Source organism: Pongo abelii, chromosome 9 (assembly GCF_028885655.2).
Source record: "Pongo abelii isolate AG06213 chromosome 9, NHGRI_mPonAbe1-v2.0_pri, whole genome shotgun sequence".
NCBI lineage: Eukaryota > Metazoa > Chordata > Mammalia > Primates > Hominidae > Pongo > Pongo abelii.
In genome coordinates, this window is record NC_071994.2 from 96,473,025 (window position 1) to 96,494,633 (window position 21,609).

Here is a 21,609-nt window from a genome sequence, read left to right on the forward strand (position 1 = left end):
TGCATATATACCCCGGAACTTGAAATTTTAAAAAAATTATAGTTACAACTATCAACATGGATAAATCTAAAAATACAATGTTGAGCCAAAACAAAAATCAAATTGCAGAATATCTGCGGCATTATATTATTTGTATAAAGTTTTAAAATATGTAAAGCAATACCATGAATTGTTTATGAATTCATACATACACGGTATAAAAATATGCAAATAAATGAAAAACACCAAACTTAGGAGAGTGATTGCCTTCAAAATGGAGGAAGGGAATGGCATTGGGAAAGGGTGCCAGGAGGCTTCCACTGTATAAACAAATGTTACATTTACTTTTTTAAAACATCTGAAACAAAGCAAAAATGCTAAGATTTGACAAAAATGAGAGTACCTAGGAGGTTTTTTTTATTATTCCCTATACAGTACTATTCTAGGTGCTTAAAATATTTCAAAAAAAATTTAAGTTCACAATCTAGTGGAAGAATAATAAGTGATACAAGAGAGGCATTGATAAAAGATATGGGAGTATAGGAGAGGAAAACAATTCTAACAGGAGGATTTATATTGCTAACTTCATCGTCAATAGAAATATGGCCAATGTATGTGTCTGATTCCTGTAATTCAATAAAGATTTTTTAAGCCCCAACATATTAGTTGTTAGAGGCAGAGGTATGACCATGGCAGAGTCCGTAACATCAAATCATACACAGTCTACAAAGGAAACAGACTTCACAGACACAATGAAGCAATAACCAACCAATGCTATGTTAGGGTTACATAAAAGGTTCTGAGATCCCTATGTCTGCCAGGGTCCTTGGTAAAATCTTCATAGACAAGGAAATATCTCAGCTAGACCTTAAGAAATAAATGGGAAGAGAGAGACAGAAAGGTAAAACCAGTGACAGGGACAGCATATAAGAGATAAGGAGTTGTGAAAATTCAATGTAACTAACGATGACAAGGGACCAATTTATGAAATGGTTCTTCTCGATGTGCCAAATGCCTGCCTCTTTCCAACAAGTATTTGTTGAAGGAAGGAATCTGTATCTCAACCTATGGACAAAGGGCAGCCAATGGAAGTATTTCATTAAGGGAGAATGAATAGAAGTGGTGAGAAGGAAAATGTTGGCTGGAGTTGAGTAGGGGAGGGGAGCAAGACCAGAGGTTCTGAGACTGGTACAGTGGAGAGGGGCTGGGGACCTAAACTAATACTGAGCAGTTGAGAGGGTGACAAGAGAAACTCATTGGAGATAAATGTTTGAAGTCGAGTAAGCAGATTTCACAATTGATTAGTTGTAGGGAGTAACAAAAAGGAGGAAGTTGAACACATTTTAAAATCCCGGTTGGCCAGATAAAACAATTTTATAAAGATATACTTTACATAAAATAAAAATGCACCTATTTTAAGTATACAGTTCAGTAAGTTTGGGCAAATGTATATACTCATGTAGGAACAACCAAGATATAGAATATTTCCATCATCCAAAAAGTTATCCTAGGACTTCTATAGTCAGTAAACCACTCTCTGACTCTGCCAAATCCAGACAGCCACTAATGTGTTTTCTGTCATTATAACTTAGTTTTTTTCTTTTCTGAAATTTCATAAAAATTTCATAAAAATAGAATTGTACAGTATGAACCCTTTTGTCTGCCTTCCTTTATGTTAAAATATTATGTCTGCATAACATTTTTGAAATTCATCAATTTTTTGGTCTTTATCAGTAGTTTGTCCTTTGGTATTGCCAAGTAATGTTCCCTTTTGTGGATATACCATGTTTAGTTTATTTATTCACCTGCTGATGGATGTTTGAGTTGGTTCCAATATGGGGCTATTACAAATAAAGCTGCTATGAGGCTGGATGTGGTGGCTCATGCCTGTAATCCCAGCACTTTGTGAGGCCGAGTCAGGCAGATCAATTGAGGCCAGGAGTTGGAGACCAGCCTGGCCAACATGGTGAAATCCCATCTCTACTAAAAATAGAAAAATTAGCCAGACATGGTGCTGCATGCCTGTAATCCCAGCTACTCAGGAGGCTGAGTCATAAGAGTCACTTGAACCCGGGAGGCAGAGGTTGCAGTAAGCTGAGATCACAGAACTGCACTCCAGCGTGGGAGAAAGAGCAAGACCTTGCCTCAAAATAAATAAATAAATGAAGCTGCTATGAACATTTATGTACAAGTCTTTGTGTGGACATATGTTTTTATTTCTCATGAGGGAAATAGCTAGGAGTGAAATTGCTAAAGCACATGGTAAGTGTGAAGTGAACTGTACAAGAAACTGTCAATCAGTCTCCAAAGTGCCTGTACCATTTTATATTCCCATCAGCAATACATGCAAGCTCCAGTTTCTCCATATCCTTGCCAACACTTGCTTGTCAGTCTTTTAAGTTTTAGACATTCTTGTGGGTGTATAATGGTGTCTCATTGTGAATTTAATTTTTATTTGTCTGATGACTAACAGTGTTGACCATCTATTCATGTGCTTGTCCATTTGTACATATTCTTTTAAAAATTGTCTATTCAGGCTGGGTGCAGTGGCTCATGCCTGTAATTCCAGTGTTTTGGGAGGCTAATGTGGGAAGACTGCTTGCAACCAGAAGTTTGAGACCAGCCCGGGTAACATAACAACACCCTGTCTCTACCAAAAAAAAAAAAAAATTATCTTAATGTGATGGCATATGCCTGTAGTCCCAGCTTTGTTTTTGGGAGGCTGAGGGGGGAAGATCACTTGATCCTAAGAGTTTGAGGCTGCAGTGTGCTATGATCATGCCACTGCACTCCAGCCTGGGTGACAAACTGAGACCCTGTCTCTAAAAAAGAAAAAAATGTCTATTTAATCTTGGTTGAACTCTATTCAACTCTTGGTTGGAAGAGTTCTTTATATATTTCAGGAGACTGGGAAGGTAGAGAAGGCATCAAAGTGAGCTGGGGAGCAGTGGAGAAAGAGCAGCTTTAAAAGGATGGAGAAGGAGGCAGGAAGTACATACAAGACTTTTTTTTTTTTTTTTTTTTTTTGAGATAGAGTTTCACTCTTGTCGCCCAGGCTGGAGTGCAATGGCATGATCTCAGCTTACTGCAACTTCCGCCTCCTGAGCTCAAGCGATTCTCCCGCCTCAGCCTCCCAAGTAGCTGGGATTACAGGTGCCCACCACCACACCTGGCTAATTTTTGTATTTTTAGTAGACATGGGGTTTCGCCATGTTGGCCAGGCTGGTCTTGAACTCTTGACTCCAAGTGATCCGCCCACCGCAGCCTCCCAAAATGCTGGGATTACAGGCATGAGCCACTGCACCAGGCCATACAAGACATGTTGGTCGAGGTGCAGAAAGAAAGCTGGAAATGTGTTCTGAAGCCCATGAAAGGGTGATCTGCAAAGAGATTGAGTTTCAAGATAACAGAATCTTATCTAAGTGTCAACTACCACAAAAAAGGTCGAGTAAAATAAAGACTGAAAAAAAAATAGATTTCAACAGTGGTTTTTAAACTGTGGGCAACAGCCTGTTAGAAACCAATTTAGTAGAGCCTGACCAGTATTTCTTTTAAAAAATTAAATAGAATAGAAAAGTGTATTGCAGGTACTAAGGTTAAGTGTAGTTCCATGAAATTTTTCTCTGTTATATATGTGTATTATGTTCTGGGTCACAGAGTAAGATATATCTTTAACTTTGGATTATGGTAAAAGAAAATCTTGGAAGAAGAAAGGAGGCCACTGATGTCCATCCCAACATTATCCTAGAATAGGGCAGTGGCTAATAATTTGGACTCAGATCTGGCTTCAAGCCCAGGCTTCCTCCCCTTTGTTAGATGTGTGATCTTGAATAAGTTACGGAAACTCTCTAATTCTCACTTTCACTTTCCTTAAATACAAGTTGAGAATAATGATAATGTTTACCTCAAAGAGCCGTTAATAGAGCTGCTTTTGGGCACACTAGAGCCCAGTGCCTTCCTCTCAGGACAAATACAACCTGAGCAAGGGGCTCAGCTGAACCAATGAAGTCTGGATTAGATTTTAGCCCTGGCCCCTCTGCTGGGATGCTGGTGTGAAAGCAAACTACACAAGCTTCTGCCCTTATCAGGATTAAATGGGATTATGCTTGCAAAATATTCTGTATGATGTCCAGAACAGGGCAAACTCTCCCATAACCATGGGCTGTCATCATTACTGATTGTTACCCTTGTTAGAGAAGAAGCCAAATCTCAATAGATTAAGGATATGGAGATATTGCATAGAATCTATCCTTAAAACAACCTAAATTTGGTGGAAACAACCTAAATGTCCATTAACTGATCAACAAAATATGGTATATCCATATAATGGAATATTATTCAGTCATAAAAAAGAATGAAGAACTGATGTGTGTTACAAAGTGGATAAACCTCTCTAAGTGAAAGAAGCTAGTCACAAAAGGTCACATACTGAATATAAAATATTCAGAAAATGCAAATCCTTACAGACAAGTGGATTAGTCATTGCTAGGGGTTGAGTGGGAGGAGGGAAGGGGAGTGGCTGCTTAACTGATGCAGGTTTCTTTTTGGGTCCATGGAAATGTTCTGAAGCTGCATAGTGGTGATGGTTTTACAACACTGTGAATGTACTAAATGCCACTAAATTGCACACTTTTAACTGGTTTAAGTGGTAAATTGTATGTGTATTTTACAACTTTTTTTAAAAGCCCCATTCTACTTAAGGATGCTTCACCACTGCCCTTTCATCATTTTCCCAAGCTATCTCAAAGAAAAAAGTTTGCTTGAGAGCACAATGGAAAACATTAGCTTGAGAGAGTGGTAGAGATGAGGGAAGGTTTTCCTGAGAATGGGCAGAAAAGAGCAGGTTTGGAAGGAAGGGAGCCGGGAGAATGGAAAGTGACAGAGGAAGAGGGGAACAACACATTGTAGTCTCCCCTGCTGCACTTTGATGCAGCTCTGAAGGCTTCTTAAGGACCCGTGTTACCTGCTGGAAGGTTCTTGGGGCCACCGCAGCACAATCTCTTTGTTAGAAGGACCCTGAAGCAGTGGGGTGAGCACAGATGGGCCCCTCCTCCCCTCCTTAGATGTGGCAAGTATACTGTTGCTGTTCCTAAGGGAGAAATAATTGGACAGATAATTAATAGTAATAACCCCTCATGACTGCCTCTCTGGCAGGTGCTTAACTATAGCCCCAGGAGCTTGGTAGCTGAATAATCCTCTATTATAAACTGATTTCTCAGTGAATAGTATTATTGGTATTAATAATTAGAGCCAATTTACTATTACATACACTATTGAGGGGAGCAACAATATGTGTAATCTGCAGCACAAGATGATTTTTTAAATGCTTTGCATTGGTCACGGATATTTGGCTCTCCTTCAATATATTTACTTTCTTGATTATGTCTGACTTGGGATAATTTGAAAGTCACTTTGCATTCCCAGAGGAGGGCCATGCAAGTATCATTCTCCTGGTTTCTTTCCTTCCTGAAAACATGCTTAGCTCTCCCCATTCTAATAAATGTTGACCTTAAACTAAAAACCAGTTTTTAAAAATTCTATAAATAATATAATTGAGAGCAAGATATATTAGAATGATGGTAGCAGTAATTAATGAGTCTCAGTCTAATCTGCCTTAAAACATTTGGGCAATGTTTACTAGTCAATAACATTTAAATCTCATTGATAGTCGTTCATCCAATAAACAAATTTTGAGGGCCATGTAGTGGGTGCAGAAGATACAGAAATAAATAAGATCATTGCTCTCAAGGAACCACTGCTTTAGTAGAGGAAACAGATGTAGAAACAAATATTTCCTCTCAAATTTAATAAATATAGGAAAAAGCAATCAACTCAGCCTGGAATTAAGGCCTTCGGTGAGGATATACATGAGAGCTATCTAAAAATACTACCTCATGTAGCTATAAAATATTTGATTTTTTCCACTTAAGCATATTTATTTATTTATATTTCATATAATTTCAACTTTTATTTTAGATTCAGGGGCAAATGTGCAGAATTGTTATGTAGATATATTGTGTGATGCTGAGGTTTGGGGTATGAATGATCGCATCACCCATGTAGTGAGCATAGTACCCAATAGGTAGTTTTTCAACACTTGCCCTCTTTAACCTCTCCCCTCTTTTAGCCTCCAGTGTCTATTGTTGCCCTCTTTATGTCTATGAATACCCAATGTTCAGCACCCACTTATAAGTGAGAACATGCAGTATTTGGTTTTCTGTTCCTTTGGATTATGGCATCCAGACGCATCCATGTTGCTGCCAAAGGCATTAGTTTGTTCTTTCTTTTTATGGCTGCATAGTATTCTATGGTGTACATGTACCACATTTTCTTTATCCAGTCCACCTTTGATGGACACCTGGGCTCATTCCATGTGTTTACTATTGTGAATAGTACTGCAATGAACATACAAGTACATGTGTCTTTTGGTAGAGTGATTTATTTTCCTTAGAGTATATACCTAGTAACAGGATTTCTGAGTTGAATGGTAGTTCTGTTTTAAGTTCTTTGAGAAATCTCCAAACTGCTTTCCACATTGGCTGGGTTAATTTACATTCCTTCACAGTGTATAAGTGTTCTCTTTTATCTGCAGCTTCACCAGCTTCTGTCGTTTATGACGTTTTAATAATGGCCATTCTGACTGGTGTGAGATGGTATCTCATTTTGGTTTTGATTTGCATTTCTCTGATGATCAGTGATGTTGAGCATTTTTTCATGTTTGTTAGCTGCCTGTATGTCTTCTTTGAGATGTTCCTGTCTTTTGCCCACTCTTTAACGGGGTTATTTGTTTTTTGCTTGTTGAATTGCTTAAGTTCTTTATAGCTTATGGATATTAGATCTTTGACAGATGTGTAGTTTGTGAATATTTTCACCCATTCTGTAGGGTTTCTGTTTCCTCTGACGATAGTTTCTTTTGCTGTGCAGAAACTCTTCAGTTTCATTAAATCCCACTTGTGAATTTTTGCTTCTGTTGCAATTACTTTTGAGGATTTCGTCATAAGTTCTTTCCCAAGGCCAACGTCCACAGGGTCTTTCTGAGGTTTTCTTCTAGGATTCTTGAAGTTTGAGGTCTCACATTTAAACCTTTAATTCATCTTTTTTTTTTTTTTTTTTTGAGACAGAGTCTTGCACTGTTTCCCAGGCTGGAGTGCAGTGGCCTATCTCGGCTCACTGCAAGCTCCGCCTCCCAGGTTCATGCCATTCTCCTGGCTCAGCCTCCCGAGTAGTTGGGACTACAGGCACCCGCCACCACGCCTGGCTAATTTTTTGTACTTTTAGTAGAGACAGGGTTTCACTGTGTTAGCCAGGATGGTCTCGATCTCCTCACCTCGTGATCTGCCCGCCTCGGCCTCCCAAAGTGCTGGGATTACAGGCATGAGCCACCATGCCTGGCCAATTCATCTTTTGTATATGATGAAAGCTAGGGGTTCAGTTTCATTCTTCTACATACATCCAGCCAGCTATACCAGCATTATTTATTGAATGGGGAGTCCCTTCCACATTGCCTATTTTTGTCAACTTTAATGAAGAACACATGGCTGTAGGCATATGGCTTTATTTCTGGGTTTTCTATCCTGTTCCAGTGAACTATGTGTGTGTTTTTGTAACAGTACCAGGCTGTTTCAGTTACTGTAGCCTTATAGTATAGTTTGAAGTTAGGCAATGTGATGCTTCTGGCTTTGTTCCTTTTGCTTAAGATTGCTTTGGCTATTTGGGCTATTTTTTTTGGTTCCATATGAGTTTCAGAATAGTTTTTTCTAGTTCTGTCAAAAATGACATTGATAGTTTGATAGGAATGACATTGAATCTATAGATTGCTTTGGGTACTATGGCCATTTTAATGATATCAATTCTTCCAATCCATGAGCATGAAATGTTTTTTCATTTGTTTATGTCATTTACATTTCTTTCAGCAGTGTTTTGTAACTTTTGTAGAAATCTTTCACTTCCTTGGTTAGATGTACTCCCAGGTATTTGTGCATGTGTGTGTGGCTATTGTAAATAGGATTGTGTTCTTAATTTGGCTCTCGGCTTGAGCATCATTTCTGTATAGAAATGCTATTGAGTTTTGTACATTGATTTTGTATCCCAAAACTTTACTGAAGTCAGTTCCAGAAGCCTTCTGTCAGAGTCTTCAGGGTTTTCTAGGTAGCCAATCATATCATCAGTGAAGAGAGATATTTTGAGTTCTTCTTTTCCTATTCAATGCCTTTTATTTCTTTCTCTTGATTTCTCTGGTTACGACTTCCAAGATATTTTATTCACGTATGTAGAGCCAACCCAATCAAAGATTATAATTAACCTATTTTTAGTGCACCTCAGACTTTACCTGTTTAAACTATTATTAACATTTTTTTCATTTATTATTATTACTTATATTGCACTATTATTGCCACCTTTATTGACACGTGCTAGCATCTTTCATCAACCTAAAGGAATTTCATAGCTGAAAAAGCCTAACTGCTTATGCTATGCTAGCAAATGTCTCAGGCCAAAGTTCATAAATAGGAGTTTCTGACCATCTGCAAGAAGACTGACGATCACACCCAGACTTCAGCTGTGGGCCAAAGCAGATCATCTGCTGGACTGTCAATGTCATTGTGGTGTGTGACATTTGGCCTTGGCTGATTTACTGCCTTTCTTTGTAATCAACCTATCTCTGCAGTACAGTCCAGACACTCTAGGTCCAGGGCACTGTTAACGCATTGGTGATTAAGACATTTGTAGGACAATAAATGAGCAGAATTTTCACCTCTCCCAGGTCTCTAGATAGATATCAGTGTGGTTCAGTATTCTACATATCTTATTCCCTCTGGCTGGGGGAAGTCTCTTAAATACCATCCCTGTGGAAGAATAAAGAAGGAAAAGGCAATTGAATCCTAGGTTGGAACAGATACAGACCTTAAAGTTCATCTCAACTCATCACTCATTCATTCATTTATTCATGCATCAATATTTAATGAGTGCCTACTGTATGCCAGGCACTGTTCATGGTGCTAGGAACAAAACATTCCATGGCTGATCTATGGAATTTATAGTCTAGTAGGGCAGAAAGACAGGAAACAAGTAAACCAATAAACAAGTCAATAACAGATCTGAATCAATGCAGAAATGAGAAGGTAGAGGGGTAGGATGGGGTGGGCATGAATGAGGTGGTAGGCACTTTAGATAGGGTGGCAATGCTAATTAGAACCGGGAGACTAAGACCAGATGTCACCAAATTAGGGCTGGGAGCTTTAGCTAGAGAAATGGAAAAAGTATAAAAATAAGAGTTTAGCTATAACACAAGGGTCCTACAACAAGACCCAAAAACAAAGCTGAGTCTGCAGAGAGGTTTGATCTACCTTTCATTGGGCATAGAATTGTAGAGATTATTTAACTGTTAGGGGCTAAATTTTGTCCCCCCAAATTCATATGTTACTAAACCTTGGTAACTCAGAATTTGAGATTGGGCCTTCAAAGAGCTGGTTAAGTTAAAATGAGGCTATTAAGATAGGCCTTAATCTAATCTGACTTGTGTCCTTATAAGAAGAGATTAAGACACACAAACAGACACCAGGATTACCCATGCACAGAGAGTTGACCATATGAGGACACAGTGAGAAGATGCCCATCTATAAGCCAAGGAGAGAGGCCTCAGAAGAAACTAAATCCTCTGACACCTTGATCTTGGAGTTCCAGCCTCCAGAACTGTGGAAAAATTAATTTCTGTTGCTTAAACCACCCAGTCTATTATGGTATTGTGTTATGGCAGCCCTAGCAAACTAATGTACTAGCCCAGGATCACTTGTATCAGATATTTTTTTATTCTTTTTTTTATTTTAATTTTTACCTTCAACCAACTTACACTATCAGATACTTTTTAATATGCAGAATCTCATGTTCTTTGCCCCATCCAGGCTAAATAAACAAAAATTTATGTGGGAAAAGGGATAGAAATCTGGATTTTCAATAGGCACCCCCTCCAAATAAAATAAGTTTAGATTCTCATCACACTTTAATTTTAGTAGTTTGAGAGCTACTAGCATTAAGACCAACTTGGGCCAGACATAGTGGCTCACCCCTGTAATCCCAGCACTTTGGGAGGCCAAGGTGGGTGGATTGCTTGAGCCCAGGAGTTCAAGACCAGCCTGCGCAACATGGCAAAAACCCATCTCTACTAAAAATACAAAAATTAGGCCGGGTGAGGTGACTCACGCCTGTTATCCCAGCACTTTGGGAGGCCGAGGTGGGTAGATCACTTGAGGTCAGGAGTTCAAGACCAGCCGGGCCAACATAGTGAAATCCTGTCTCTACCGAAATCACAAAAATTAGCCAGGTGTGGTGGTGCATGCCTGTAATCCCAGCTACTCGGGAACCTGAGGCACCAGAATCGCTTGAATCCAGGAGACAGAGGTTGCGGTGAGCCAAGATTGTGCCACTGCACTCCAGCCTGGGTAACAGAGCGAGACTCTGTCTCAAAAAAAAATACAAAAATTATCAGGGCATAGTGGTGCGCCTGTAGTCCCAGCTACTTGGGAGGCTGCTGGGAGCAGAGGTTGCAGCGAGCTGAGATTGTGCCACTGCACTCCAGCCTGGGCAACAGAGTGACACCGTGTCTCAAAAAAAGAAGAGAGAGAGAGAAAGACAGGAAGAAAGGAAGGCAGGCAGGCAGGCAGGCAGGCAGGCAGGAAGGAAGGAAGGAGAAAGAGAGAAAGGGAGGGAGGGAGGCAGAGAGGAAGGAAGGAAGGAAGGAAGGAAAGAAAGAAGGAAGGAAATATTGTTCATTTTACAGATGAGAAAACTGGGGCCAAAAGAAGGAAAACAACATGTGGAGTAGGACCTGCAAGCCAGGCTTCCTAACACAGAGCTTGCTGCTCTTCCCACTGCCCCAGCAGGCCTGGGAAGCATGCTGTTGAGTCAGAGCTGGACTCACAGCAGAGACTGCCCAGCAATGCTGATTAGGCAATTGCCTGTAGTAGCTCCAGTAATCTGTCTCACTGGAACTGAGATTGAGGGTATGTGGGCATGGTGGGTAATGGAGATCTACAGAAAGTAGGGCACGGAGCTTCTGATTGCTCAACGACGCCGAGGCCATGCACTTTGCTAATACAGCCTGGTCTCATGGACTCAACAATTCCATAATGAGGTCGCATTACAGCTTCTAAACTCTGCTTGCTGTAGGGGAAGCCTATTTCTTCTTATTTTCTCTGACTGGGAAAGAAAAATAATTGACGACTAATGTGGTCAATAATAACTCTTCATATAATTAAAGGTATTGACTGATAAAAATTCAATTCTTCCTTGAGCAGACAACCACTTTCTGCAGCCTTTTAGCAACACCCATTTCTTGACCCTTTTATCAATTTTGTTGTTGTCATAGTTTTTCAAATGAGTTCCACATTATGGAACCCCAAACTAGCCATAATTTACATTTAATACATTATTATTGAATAATTACATGAATAAAAGAAGGAATGGTTCTCCTTTTGCTTTCTCCTTCCTTCTAGGCTATGAGTTTCTGTGGTTTTAAAATATATATATGTAACAACAAAAAAAGAACTCCTGACTTTACTCATAGAAAATCAGCCAGGCAAAATGTTAGCTTATGAGAAAAACAGATTGTGTCAATTTTAATGTAATTACCAGCTTGTACTGACCTGGTCTCTCACAGTCTTATCTGGTTCTTTAGATGTTGTGTTCATTTTCTGTCTTCTGATTATGTTGTCTTTTAGCTCAATCTTGTTTTTATCACCTTTTATTATAAAGCAATTTTTTTAAAAAAATAATGAGTTGTCATGGAAAACCTCAGTTCAGCTATTCACTTAGCTGTACCAGGGGCTCACAGAGGGGGAGTAAGGGATCTTTGGGGACATGAATAGATCTCAGGCACATTAAAATAGCTATGTAAATAAGGAAGGGTCTGAATGAGATCAGACTGGACTTATGTTTTAATAACTTACCAAGGCATAAATAGATTCTGTTGCTCTCCTGCTCAAATATGTGTGTATGTACACATATATGTGTATAGATACACACATACATGTACAGCTTAATATGGATTTTGGCATAGCAATTGGTAGCAATTGATTATGAGAAGGAGGGGAAGAAGAGATGATTTTCCAAGCAGCCAGAGCATGCTTTCAAGGATAATGGAAAAATTTGTTAATGGACATGTCTGTATGGGGGGAAATGCTTGATGAAGGGGCATTTTCATGGGCCCTGAACTGTACAGAACTTTAGGGGTGCACTTATCTAAATGCCTGGCCCTTAGGGTCGAGACAGCTGGTGGCTAATATAATCCAACAGTCCATCAAACATCAGTTCAGTCCAGCTGACTGGCTGGGTCTGTTATCAGCAGTGCCAATCACAAGAGCCTGGTCATAGAATCTCGAAGTTGGACAGAGCGCTAGAAACCACTGCAACCACTCTTCCACCCAGACACAGTAACAGTACTACCTCATAAGGCTGTCATGAGAATGAAATGGGTTAATATTTGCTGAATACTTACAATAGTGTCTGATGCATAATAAGACCTTTGTGAGGTCAGTTAAATAAACACTGTTTGCTGAGCACCTGCCAACTGTGGGCACTAGTCAAGGTGCTGTACCCACAGTCATATCATTTAACCCTCTCTTCAGCCCAGCTGTCCTGATCCTAAGGGCCAGGCAGTTAGATGGGTGTACCCCTAAAGTCCTATATAACTCAGGGACCCTGAAAATGCCCTCTCATCCAGCATTTTCCCTACATATGGCAACAAACACCATTGTTTGAAAAAAGTAAAAAGCCTTCTTTACACGAAGCTGAAATTTGCCTCCAGTGATTTCTTCTTGGACTACACCAAATAAGTTTCTTGCTCTTCCACTCCACAGGCCTACAAAATACTGGAGAACAGCTGTCAGGAGAGATAACAAACCCGAAGCCTGGAAATCACTCATCAAACCAGTTTTCTTCCTTTTAAGTGACAAATATGTGGGTTGGGTCAAAACTGGAAGAGAAGATCTGCTGCCAGCCCACAGTGCCCTTTGGTTTTTGCTTTCCAGATGCTCGGGGGCCATTCTGCAGGCAAGCAGACCTATTAGCAAGGACGGGCAATTGTTGCTGTGGTGCAATGAAGCAAGTGGGGCTGGGAAAGAATCCTTAAGAAGATGGTTCCTGCCAGATTTCTTTCTGCCAGCGCCACAAACTTTAATTAAAGCGAGCCCTCAGGCTACACCAGGGACTACAGGTACTGTGATGTTGGTGTCCAATGGGGTCAACAGAAAGAACTGCTGACTGTGAGTGAGGCAGCAGCCAAGACGCAAGCGCCAGCCAACATGCAAAGAGAAAAGAGAAAATGAACCTGTGTTCCCTTCCAATAAGACAGTATTTACAAACCAGAGATCTGGAGACTGACAGGCGGTGTCCCAAACTCAGCTCTGGCACGTGAATAAACCAGATGACTTGGGACAAATTACTTAATGCTCCTACCTCCCCTCCTCCACACCTTTTCTCCCTCTATGTAAGGAGGATGATGATAATAATATCTACTCTGTGGAGTTGTTTTTAATGATTTACCAAAATGAACAAATGTCAGGTATATTAGTTGTTATTATTTGAAAATTTCCCATATACAATCCTTACCGATACATTTGGAGCAGATGTTACTAATCCTACTCTCCTACTCTTTTTTTTTTTTTTAATACAGTCTTGCTTTGTTGTCCAGTCTGGAGTGCAGTGGTGTGATCACAGCTCACTGCAGCCTCAACCTCCTGGGCTCAAGCGATCCTCCCACCTCAGCCTCCCAAGTAGCTGTGGCTACAGGCGCCTGCCACCACATCTGGCTAATTTGTTGTAGAGATGAGGTTTCACCATGTTGCCCAGGCTGGTCTCAACTGGCCTCAAGCAATCCACCTGCCTTGGACCTCCCAAAGTGCTGGGATGACAGATGTGAGCCACAGAGCCCAGCCCTTTTTTCTTTTTTTAAGACTAAAGGTCTCACTATGTTGCCCAGGTTGAAGTGCAGTGGTGTGATCATAGCTGACTGTAGCCTCTAACTCCTGGACTCAAGTAATCCTCCTGTCTCAGCCTCCCAAGGAGCTAGGACTACAGGCATGCACACCATGCCCAGCTAATTTTTAAATAATTTCTTGTATAGACAGGGTCTCACTGTGTTGCCCAGGCTGATCTTGAACTCCTAGCCTCAAACAATCCTCCTGTCTTGTTGGCCTCCTAAAGTGCTGAGATTATTAAAGGAGTGTCCCACTGCACCTGGCTGTAATCTCATTTTATAAATGAAGAAACTGAGGTTTAGAAAATTAACTCGCTTGCCCAAGGTCACCAAGTTATAGACCGAGGAATGAAAATTTGATGTATCTGAGGTCCTCTTTTCACACACTCCAGTAACAATCAAGAAAGCTCACAGCCCAGGGAAATCAGCCCCACCTGTTACAGAGGTGAGGGTGTGGAAAAGTCAGGAGAGATAAACAGGAAACAGCATAGCACTAGGGTGGAACCAGGACAGGCAATGAATAGGAGACCAGAATAAAGCATGATTAAAAGAACTCTGTGCAGGCCAGGGAGTGTGAGGTGGGAAGAAGGTGTCAAGTTCATTGGTCTGGTTGAAACCATCAAAAAAGGTTACTTGCACAGTATGCTGTGCAGATAGCCCGTAGCTTGTTCCAGGAAGAAAGCCCTCCAAGCCTCAACATTCCTAACTCCTTAATCCAGGCAGGGAAGTGGTCCACATCAATTCAGTCTCCATCCCCAAAATACCCACAACCCCCATCTATAGTACCTGCTGCCCAGGAGTCCTTTAATAAGGTAAAGAACCTTTTATTCTGCTATCTGAGAAAACTGTAAAGCAGATCTGCTTAAAAAGCAGACACTCTGGGGAAAGCAACACATTGACTTTAAGACTATGCTCTTTTTTAAAAAATTTCAACTTTTATCTTAGATCCAAGGGGTACATGTGCAGATCTGCATAGATACATTGCATGATGCTGGGGTTTAGGGTAAGAATGACTCTGTCACCCAGGTAGTGAGCATAGTGCCAAACAGGTAGTTTTTCCAGCCCACACCTCCCTCCCTCCCTGTTCTAGTAGGCCCCAGTGTCTGCTGTTCCCATCTTTATGTCTGTATATGTTCAATGTTTAGCTCCCACTTATAAGTGAGAACATGCTGTATTTGGTTTTCTGCATTAATTCACTAAGGATTATGGCCTCCAGCTCCATCCATTTTGCTGCAAAGGACATGATTTTTTTTATAGCGACATAGTATTCCATGGTATATATGTACCATATTTTCTTAATGCAATCCACTGTTGATGGACACCTAGGTTGAGACCATGTGTTTCCTATTGTGAATAATGCATCAATAAACATATAAGTGCGTGTGTCTTTTTGGTAGGATGATGTATTTTCCTTTGGGTATGTACCCAGTGATGGGATTGCTGGATCAAATGGTAGCTCTGTTTCAGGTTCTTTAAGTGGTGCTACTCATATACAGAAGAATGAAACTAGACTCCTACCTTTCACCATATACAAAAATTATCTCAAGATGGATTAAAGATTTAAATGTAGGACCTAAAACTAGAAAAATACTAAAAGAAAATCTAGGAAATACCCTTGTTGACACTAGCCTTGGCAAAGAATTTTTGGTGAAGTCCCCAAAAGCAAGTGCAACAATAAAAATTGATACATGGGATTTAATTACACTAAAGAGCTTCTGCACAGAAAAAGGAATTATCAACTGAATAAACAGATAATTTACAGAATGGAAGAAAATATTCACAAACTATACATCTGACAAAGGTGTGATATCCAGAATTTATAAGGAACTTAAACAAATAAGCAAGCAAAAAACAAATAACCCCATTTGGAAATGGGCAAAGGGCTGGGTGCAATGACTCATGCCTTTAATCCCAACACTTTGGGAGGCCAAGGCAGGAGGATCGCTTCAGGCGAGAAGTTTGAGACAAACCTGGGCAACATAAGGAGACCCTGTCTCTACAAAACACTGGGGCATGGTGGCGCATGCCTGTGGTCTCTGCTACTCAGGAGGCTGAGGTGGGAGGATCAGTTAAGCTCAGGAGGTCAAGGCTGTAGTGAGTCATGATTGCACCACTGCACTCCAGCCTGGGAAATGGAGTCAGACCCTGTCTCAAAAAAAAAAAAAAAAAAAGGCAAAGGAAATGAGCAGACACTTCTCAAAAGAAAGCATACAAGTGATCAATAAACACGAAAAAATGTTCATCATCACTGATCACCAGAGAAATGCAAATCAAACCACAATTAGACCATTTCACACTAGTCAGAATGGCTATTATTAAGAAGTCAGAAAATAACAGAAGCTGACGAGACTGCAGACAAAAGGGAACATTTATATACTGTTCGTGGGAATGTAAATTAGTTCAGCCACCATGGAAAGCAGTTCGAATACTATACTATTAGACTCTAAGTACATCGGTGTTTACTGGTGAAACACCAGCCCCTAGCTTCACCCTTAAAAAAGACTGTGTGTAGGCCAGGTGCGGTGGCTCATGCCTGTAATGCCAGTACTTTTGGAGGCCAAGGCAGGTGGATCACCAGAGGTCGGGAGTTCGAGACCAGACTGGCCAACATGGCGAAACCTGGTGTCTACTAAAAACACAAAAATTAGCCATGCATGGTGGCACGCACCTGTAATCCCAGCTACTTGGGAGGCTGAGGCAGGATAATGGCTTGAACCTGGGAGGCGGAGGTTGCAGTGAGCAGAGATCATGCCGTTGTACTCCAGCCTGGGTGACAGAGCAAGACTTCATCTCAAAAAAAAAAAAAAAAAAGACTGTGTGTGTATATATATGTAGATATAAATAAACAAATAATTAGTGGATACTAAAATATTATCTGAGAACAGGTTTTCTTTTTTCTTTTTCTTTTTCTTTTTTTTTTTTTTTTTTTGAGACAGAGTCTCACTCTGTCACCCAGGCTGGAGTGCAGTGGCCCAATCTCGGCTCACTGCAGCCTCTGCCTCCCAGGTTCAAGAGATTTTCCTCCCTCAGCCTCCCGAGTAGCTGGGTTTATAGGCACCCACCACCACACCTGGCTAATTTTTATATTTTTAGTAGACAAGATTTCGCCCTGTTGGCCAGACTGGTCTCAAACTCCTGACCTCAAGTGATCCACCTGCCTCAGCCTCCCAAAATGCTGGGATTATAGGCATGAGCCATCTTGCCCAGCCTGAGAACAGGTTTTCTAGTGTCTGACACTAAGTGCTCAATAAATGTGGAAATTAAATGATATTGTTACAGAAAGAGCACCTTGTGAAGGCAAAGGAGATCAAATCAGCCAATTTTGCAATTTTGTTGAACCAGTTTTATTATAATTGCTCTTTACTGTTTGTATAAGACTTGATATTCCTGGTTTGCAATTTTGTAGGAAAAGAAAAGAGAGTGATCAGAAGGAAATGGTACACTTGATTAATATTATTTAAAAGGAATGAAAACACTAGCTGGGTATGGTGGCACACACCTGTAATCCCAGCTACTACTTGGGAGGCTCAGGCAGGAGGATCGCTTGAACCCTAGAGGTTGAGGTTGCAGTGAGACGTGATTGTGCCACTGCACTCCAGCCTGGGCAACAGAGTAAGATCCTGTCTCACAAAAAAAGAAAAAAAAGGAATGAAAACATAGGCATGGGCATGTGTGTTTGCAGGTGTGTGTATGTGCGTGTATCACCAAAGATTTCCAGAACTAATTAATAAAGAACAGTTTTAATAGGTTATATAGATCAAATAGGCCTGGCATATTGTGGGGCTTAATAAATGTCTGATATATTAACCGAACAGTTTTAAATAAATATATATGTATATGCATATATATATTAACTGAACAGTTAATATATATAACTGTTCAGTATATATATATAAACTAAGCAGTTAATATAACTGATATGTTAACTGAACAGTTCTAAATAAATATATGTATATACATATATACATCAAATATATGTATATACACGTATGTATATATGTGTATATATACACACGTGTGTATATGTGTGTATATATGCACACGTGTGTATATGTGTGTATATATGCACACGTGTGTATATGTGTGTGTATATGCACACGTGTGTATATGTGTGTCTATGTGCACACGTGTATATATGTGTGTCTATATGCACACGTGTGTATATATGTGTGTATATATGTATATATACCTATATACATATATACATATACACCTATATACATATATATACGTATATATGGCTATATACATATATACACACGTGTATATATATGTGTATATATGTATATGTATACCTATATATGTGTGTATATATATGTATATATACACCTATATATATACCCATATGCATATAGGTGTATATATACCTATATGCATATAGATGTATATATACCTATATACCTATGGGGTATATATACCTATAGGTATATATACCTATATACATATGGGGTATATATACCTATTATGCCTATATACCTATAGGTATATAGGTATATACATAGCGATCCTCCTGCCTCAGCCTCCCAAGTAGTAGGTGGGATTACAGGTATATATATGTATATGTATATATATATCTATATATATACCTATATACATATAGGTATATACATATACGTATATATATATATACACACACACGCACATCAAATATATATGTATATACATATATTTGATGTGTGTGTGTGTGTATATATATATACCTATATAAGAAACTGAAATTTAAAAGAGAGTTTTCAAGCAAAGTTTGCCTTAGGACATAGTTCAGGCTGGTCATCAACCTTTGGGTTGGTGCATTATTTTGGTGCAGTTGAAGAATTTACTTTAGTCTGAGCTAAGAAGCAGATTGATAAGTACTTGCATTGCTCTATTTGGGGCCCTCATCCCTTGTTTTAACTGTTATCTTCCTTGTTTCTCTCATGTTTCCTTTTCCTTTTATTCTTTTGAATCTATAACACTGCCACAATGATTTTTCTGTTTATATGCACAAGATGTGTATTAATGACAAGGAGCATTCACTTACAATGAAATTTTTCTCAAAGGAACTGTCTTTGGTTGTGGTTCATTTCTCATGGACACTCCAAGGTTCTTCAATTTTCTTTTATCAGAGAAGCATTTCCCCAGGTTGCATTTCTGATCCTGAGAATTGCTAGACCTGTATAAGTGATTTAAGATCAAGTTGGAAATTAGGCATCTAAAACTGCAATATTTCCTATTGGTTCCAAAGGAATGTTGTGAACCAGAAGAAAAATTAAAAAATAAAATAAAAAATAAAAATAAAACTGCAATATTTCCTTAATGTCTCAATATAGTAACACCTCAGCCACATCAAATGTTGGAGGATGGGTAAAAATAATGAGCAAGTAAATAATTAAGGAAAATGGTGGATAAAAGAGAAGTGTTTTGCTGGCATTGCCACAAATAAAATATTTCTTATCATTGAAATTTAAATGCAGTGGAAACTCTGCTCCTAAATTTTTTTTTTTGAGATGGAGTTTCACTCTTGTTGCCCAGGCTGGAATGCAATGACACGATCTTGGCTGACTGCTACCTCTGCCTTTTGAGTTCAAGCGATTCTCCTGCCTCAGCCTCCCAAGTAGCTGTGATTACAGGCATGCACCACCACGCCTGGCTAATTTTGTATTTTTATTTTATTTTATTTTTGAGATGGAGTCTCACTCTGTCAGCCAGGCTGGAGTGCAGTGGCGCGCTCTCAGCTCACTGCAACCTCCACCTCCCAGGTTTAAGCGATTCTTCTGCCTCAGCCTCCTGAGTAGCTGGTACTACAGGCACCCCCAACACGCTCGGCTAATTTTTTTGTATTTTTGGTAGAGACAAGGTTTCACCATGTTAGCCAGGATGGTCTCGATCTCCTGACCTCGTGATCCGCCCGCTTCAGCCTCCCAAAGTGCTGGGATTATAGGCGTGAGCCACCGCGCCTGGCCCTAATTTTGTATTTTTGGTAGAGGCAGGGTTTCTCCATGTTGGCCAGGCTGGTCTCAAACTCCCAACCTCAGGTGATCCACCCGCCTTGGCCTCCCAAAGTGCTGGGATTACAGGTGTGAGCCACCGTGACCGGCCTTAAAACATTTTAATATTTTAAATATTTTCCCACTTTAATGGGAGTCCATTTTACATAACTTAATCTTTGCTTGATTACTCAGTCATATTTTTCTGCACCATAAAATAAAAATATGTTTAGGGGTTTTTGAAGCAGTTTATTCCCTACATTAAAGACTCTGGATTGATAGGCATTGAGTTTCGATGTCTTCTAGATGTATTAGATTATGTCTTCTCTTTCAGTATTAAATTATTGGCAATCACAGCTGCCACTGCCAGCACAGGTTGCTTCTAATCACCAGTTAGCTAAGAAACCAGCCATTCAGTCCAGTTAAAATTATGTCTAAAATAAGAGTAAATCCATTCTAAGTGAAAACTCATGAAGCTCTAGTGTAAGAACAGTGCATGTGATGTGAGGCCATCTGTTTTATTTGCTCAGTACTTGATTTTGCTTCAGAGGCTTTTTGTTGATGGTATTTTTTGGTGGGGTGGGGCAGATTTTATTTTATTTTTTGGCTTTCTTCTAGGTTATCTACTTTGTTTCCACTAGTTAAGGCTGCTACCTAAATGATTCCTGATTACTCTTTGATCTCAAGAGCTAGTCCCAAGGCTCTTTGTGTCTTTTGTTGGGGCTCAGAAAACAATACCCCAAAATGAAGGTCTAGGAAACAGAAGTTTTTCTCTGACCTTTTGCCTTCCTGTCTCCAATTCTGCCCTAGGGGTAGCCATAGAAACTAAAACCGCTCTTCCCCAGGTCATCAAAATCAGAACCTCTTTTTCCCACAGCCAGCCATAAACTAACTTTCTCTCCATCTCTCCAACTTTTTTTTCTTTTTTTTGAGATAGAGTCTTGCTCTGTTGCCCTGGCTGGAGTACAGAGGCGTGATCTCGGCTCACTGAAAACTCCGCCTCCTGGGTTCAAGCGATTCTTGTGCCTCAACCTCCCGAGTAGCTGGGACTACAGGCACACACCTCCAGGCCTGGCTAATTTTTGTATTTTTAGTGGAGACAGAGTTTCACCATGTTGCCCAGGCTGATCTCAAACTTCTGGCCTCAAGTGATCCTTCTGCCTTGGCCTCCCAAAGTGCTGGAATTATAGGTGTGAGCCACTGCACCTGGCCTCCCTCCACCTTTCTATGTAAAAAGTGGCCACAAATAAATTATCTGACTACTTTGTTTGACCGTAGGTATAAGACCTCCATTCCAGAGAGGGTTCTGCCCCATACTCAGAAGGAAGGAATGCATGCTTAGAAAGGCCAGGAAGAATCTGGACGCACAGGCCTTGCTGTGTTTCCCCTACTCACTCTGTTAACATTAGATCATAGTCTTTCTGTCTAATCATATTTATACATGGCTGTCCACAGTTTGTTGAACCTAAGCATAAAAATGGACAATTTCCCCTGTATCTTTGGGTCTTCATTCTGAAGGCCCCTATGTATACATATTAAATAAATTTGTATTTCTTATCTCCAACTAACCTGCCTTTTGCAAGTTGATTTTTCAGCGAAACTTCAGAGGGCCAAGGGGAACTCTTGGCCCTACACACCTTTGAGGGAGAATATTTGGCATTTCAAGAATTAGTTGAGTAGATTTAATTATAAGAA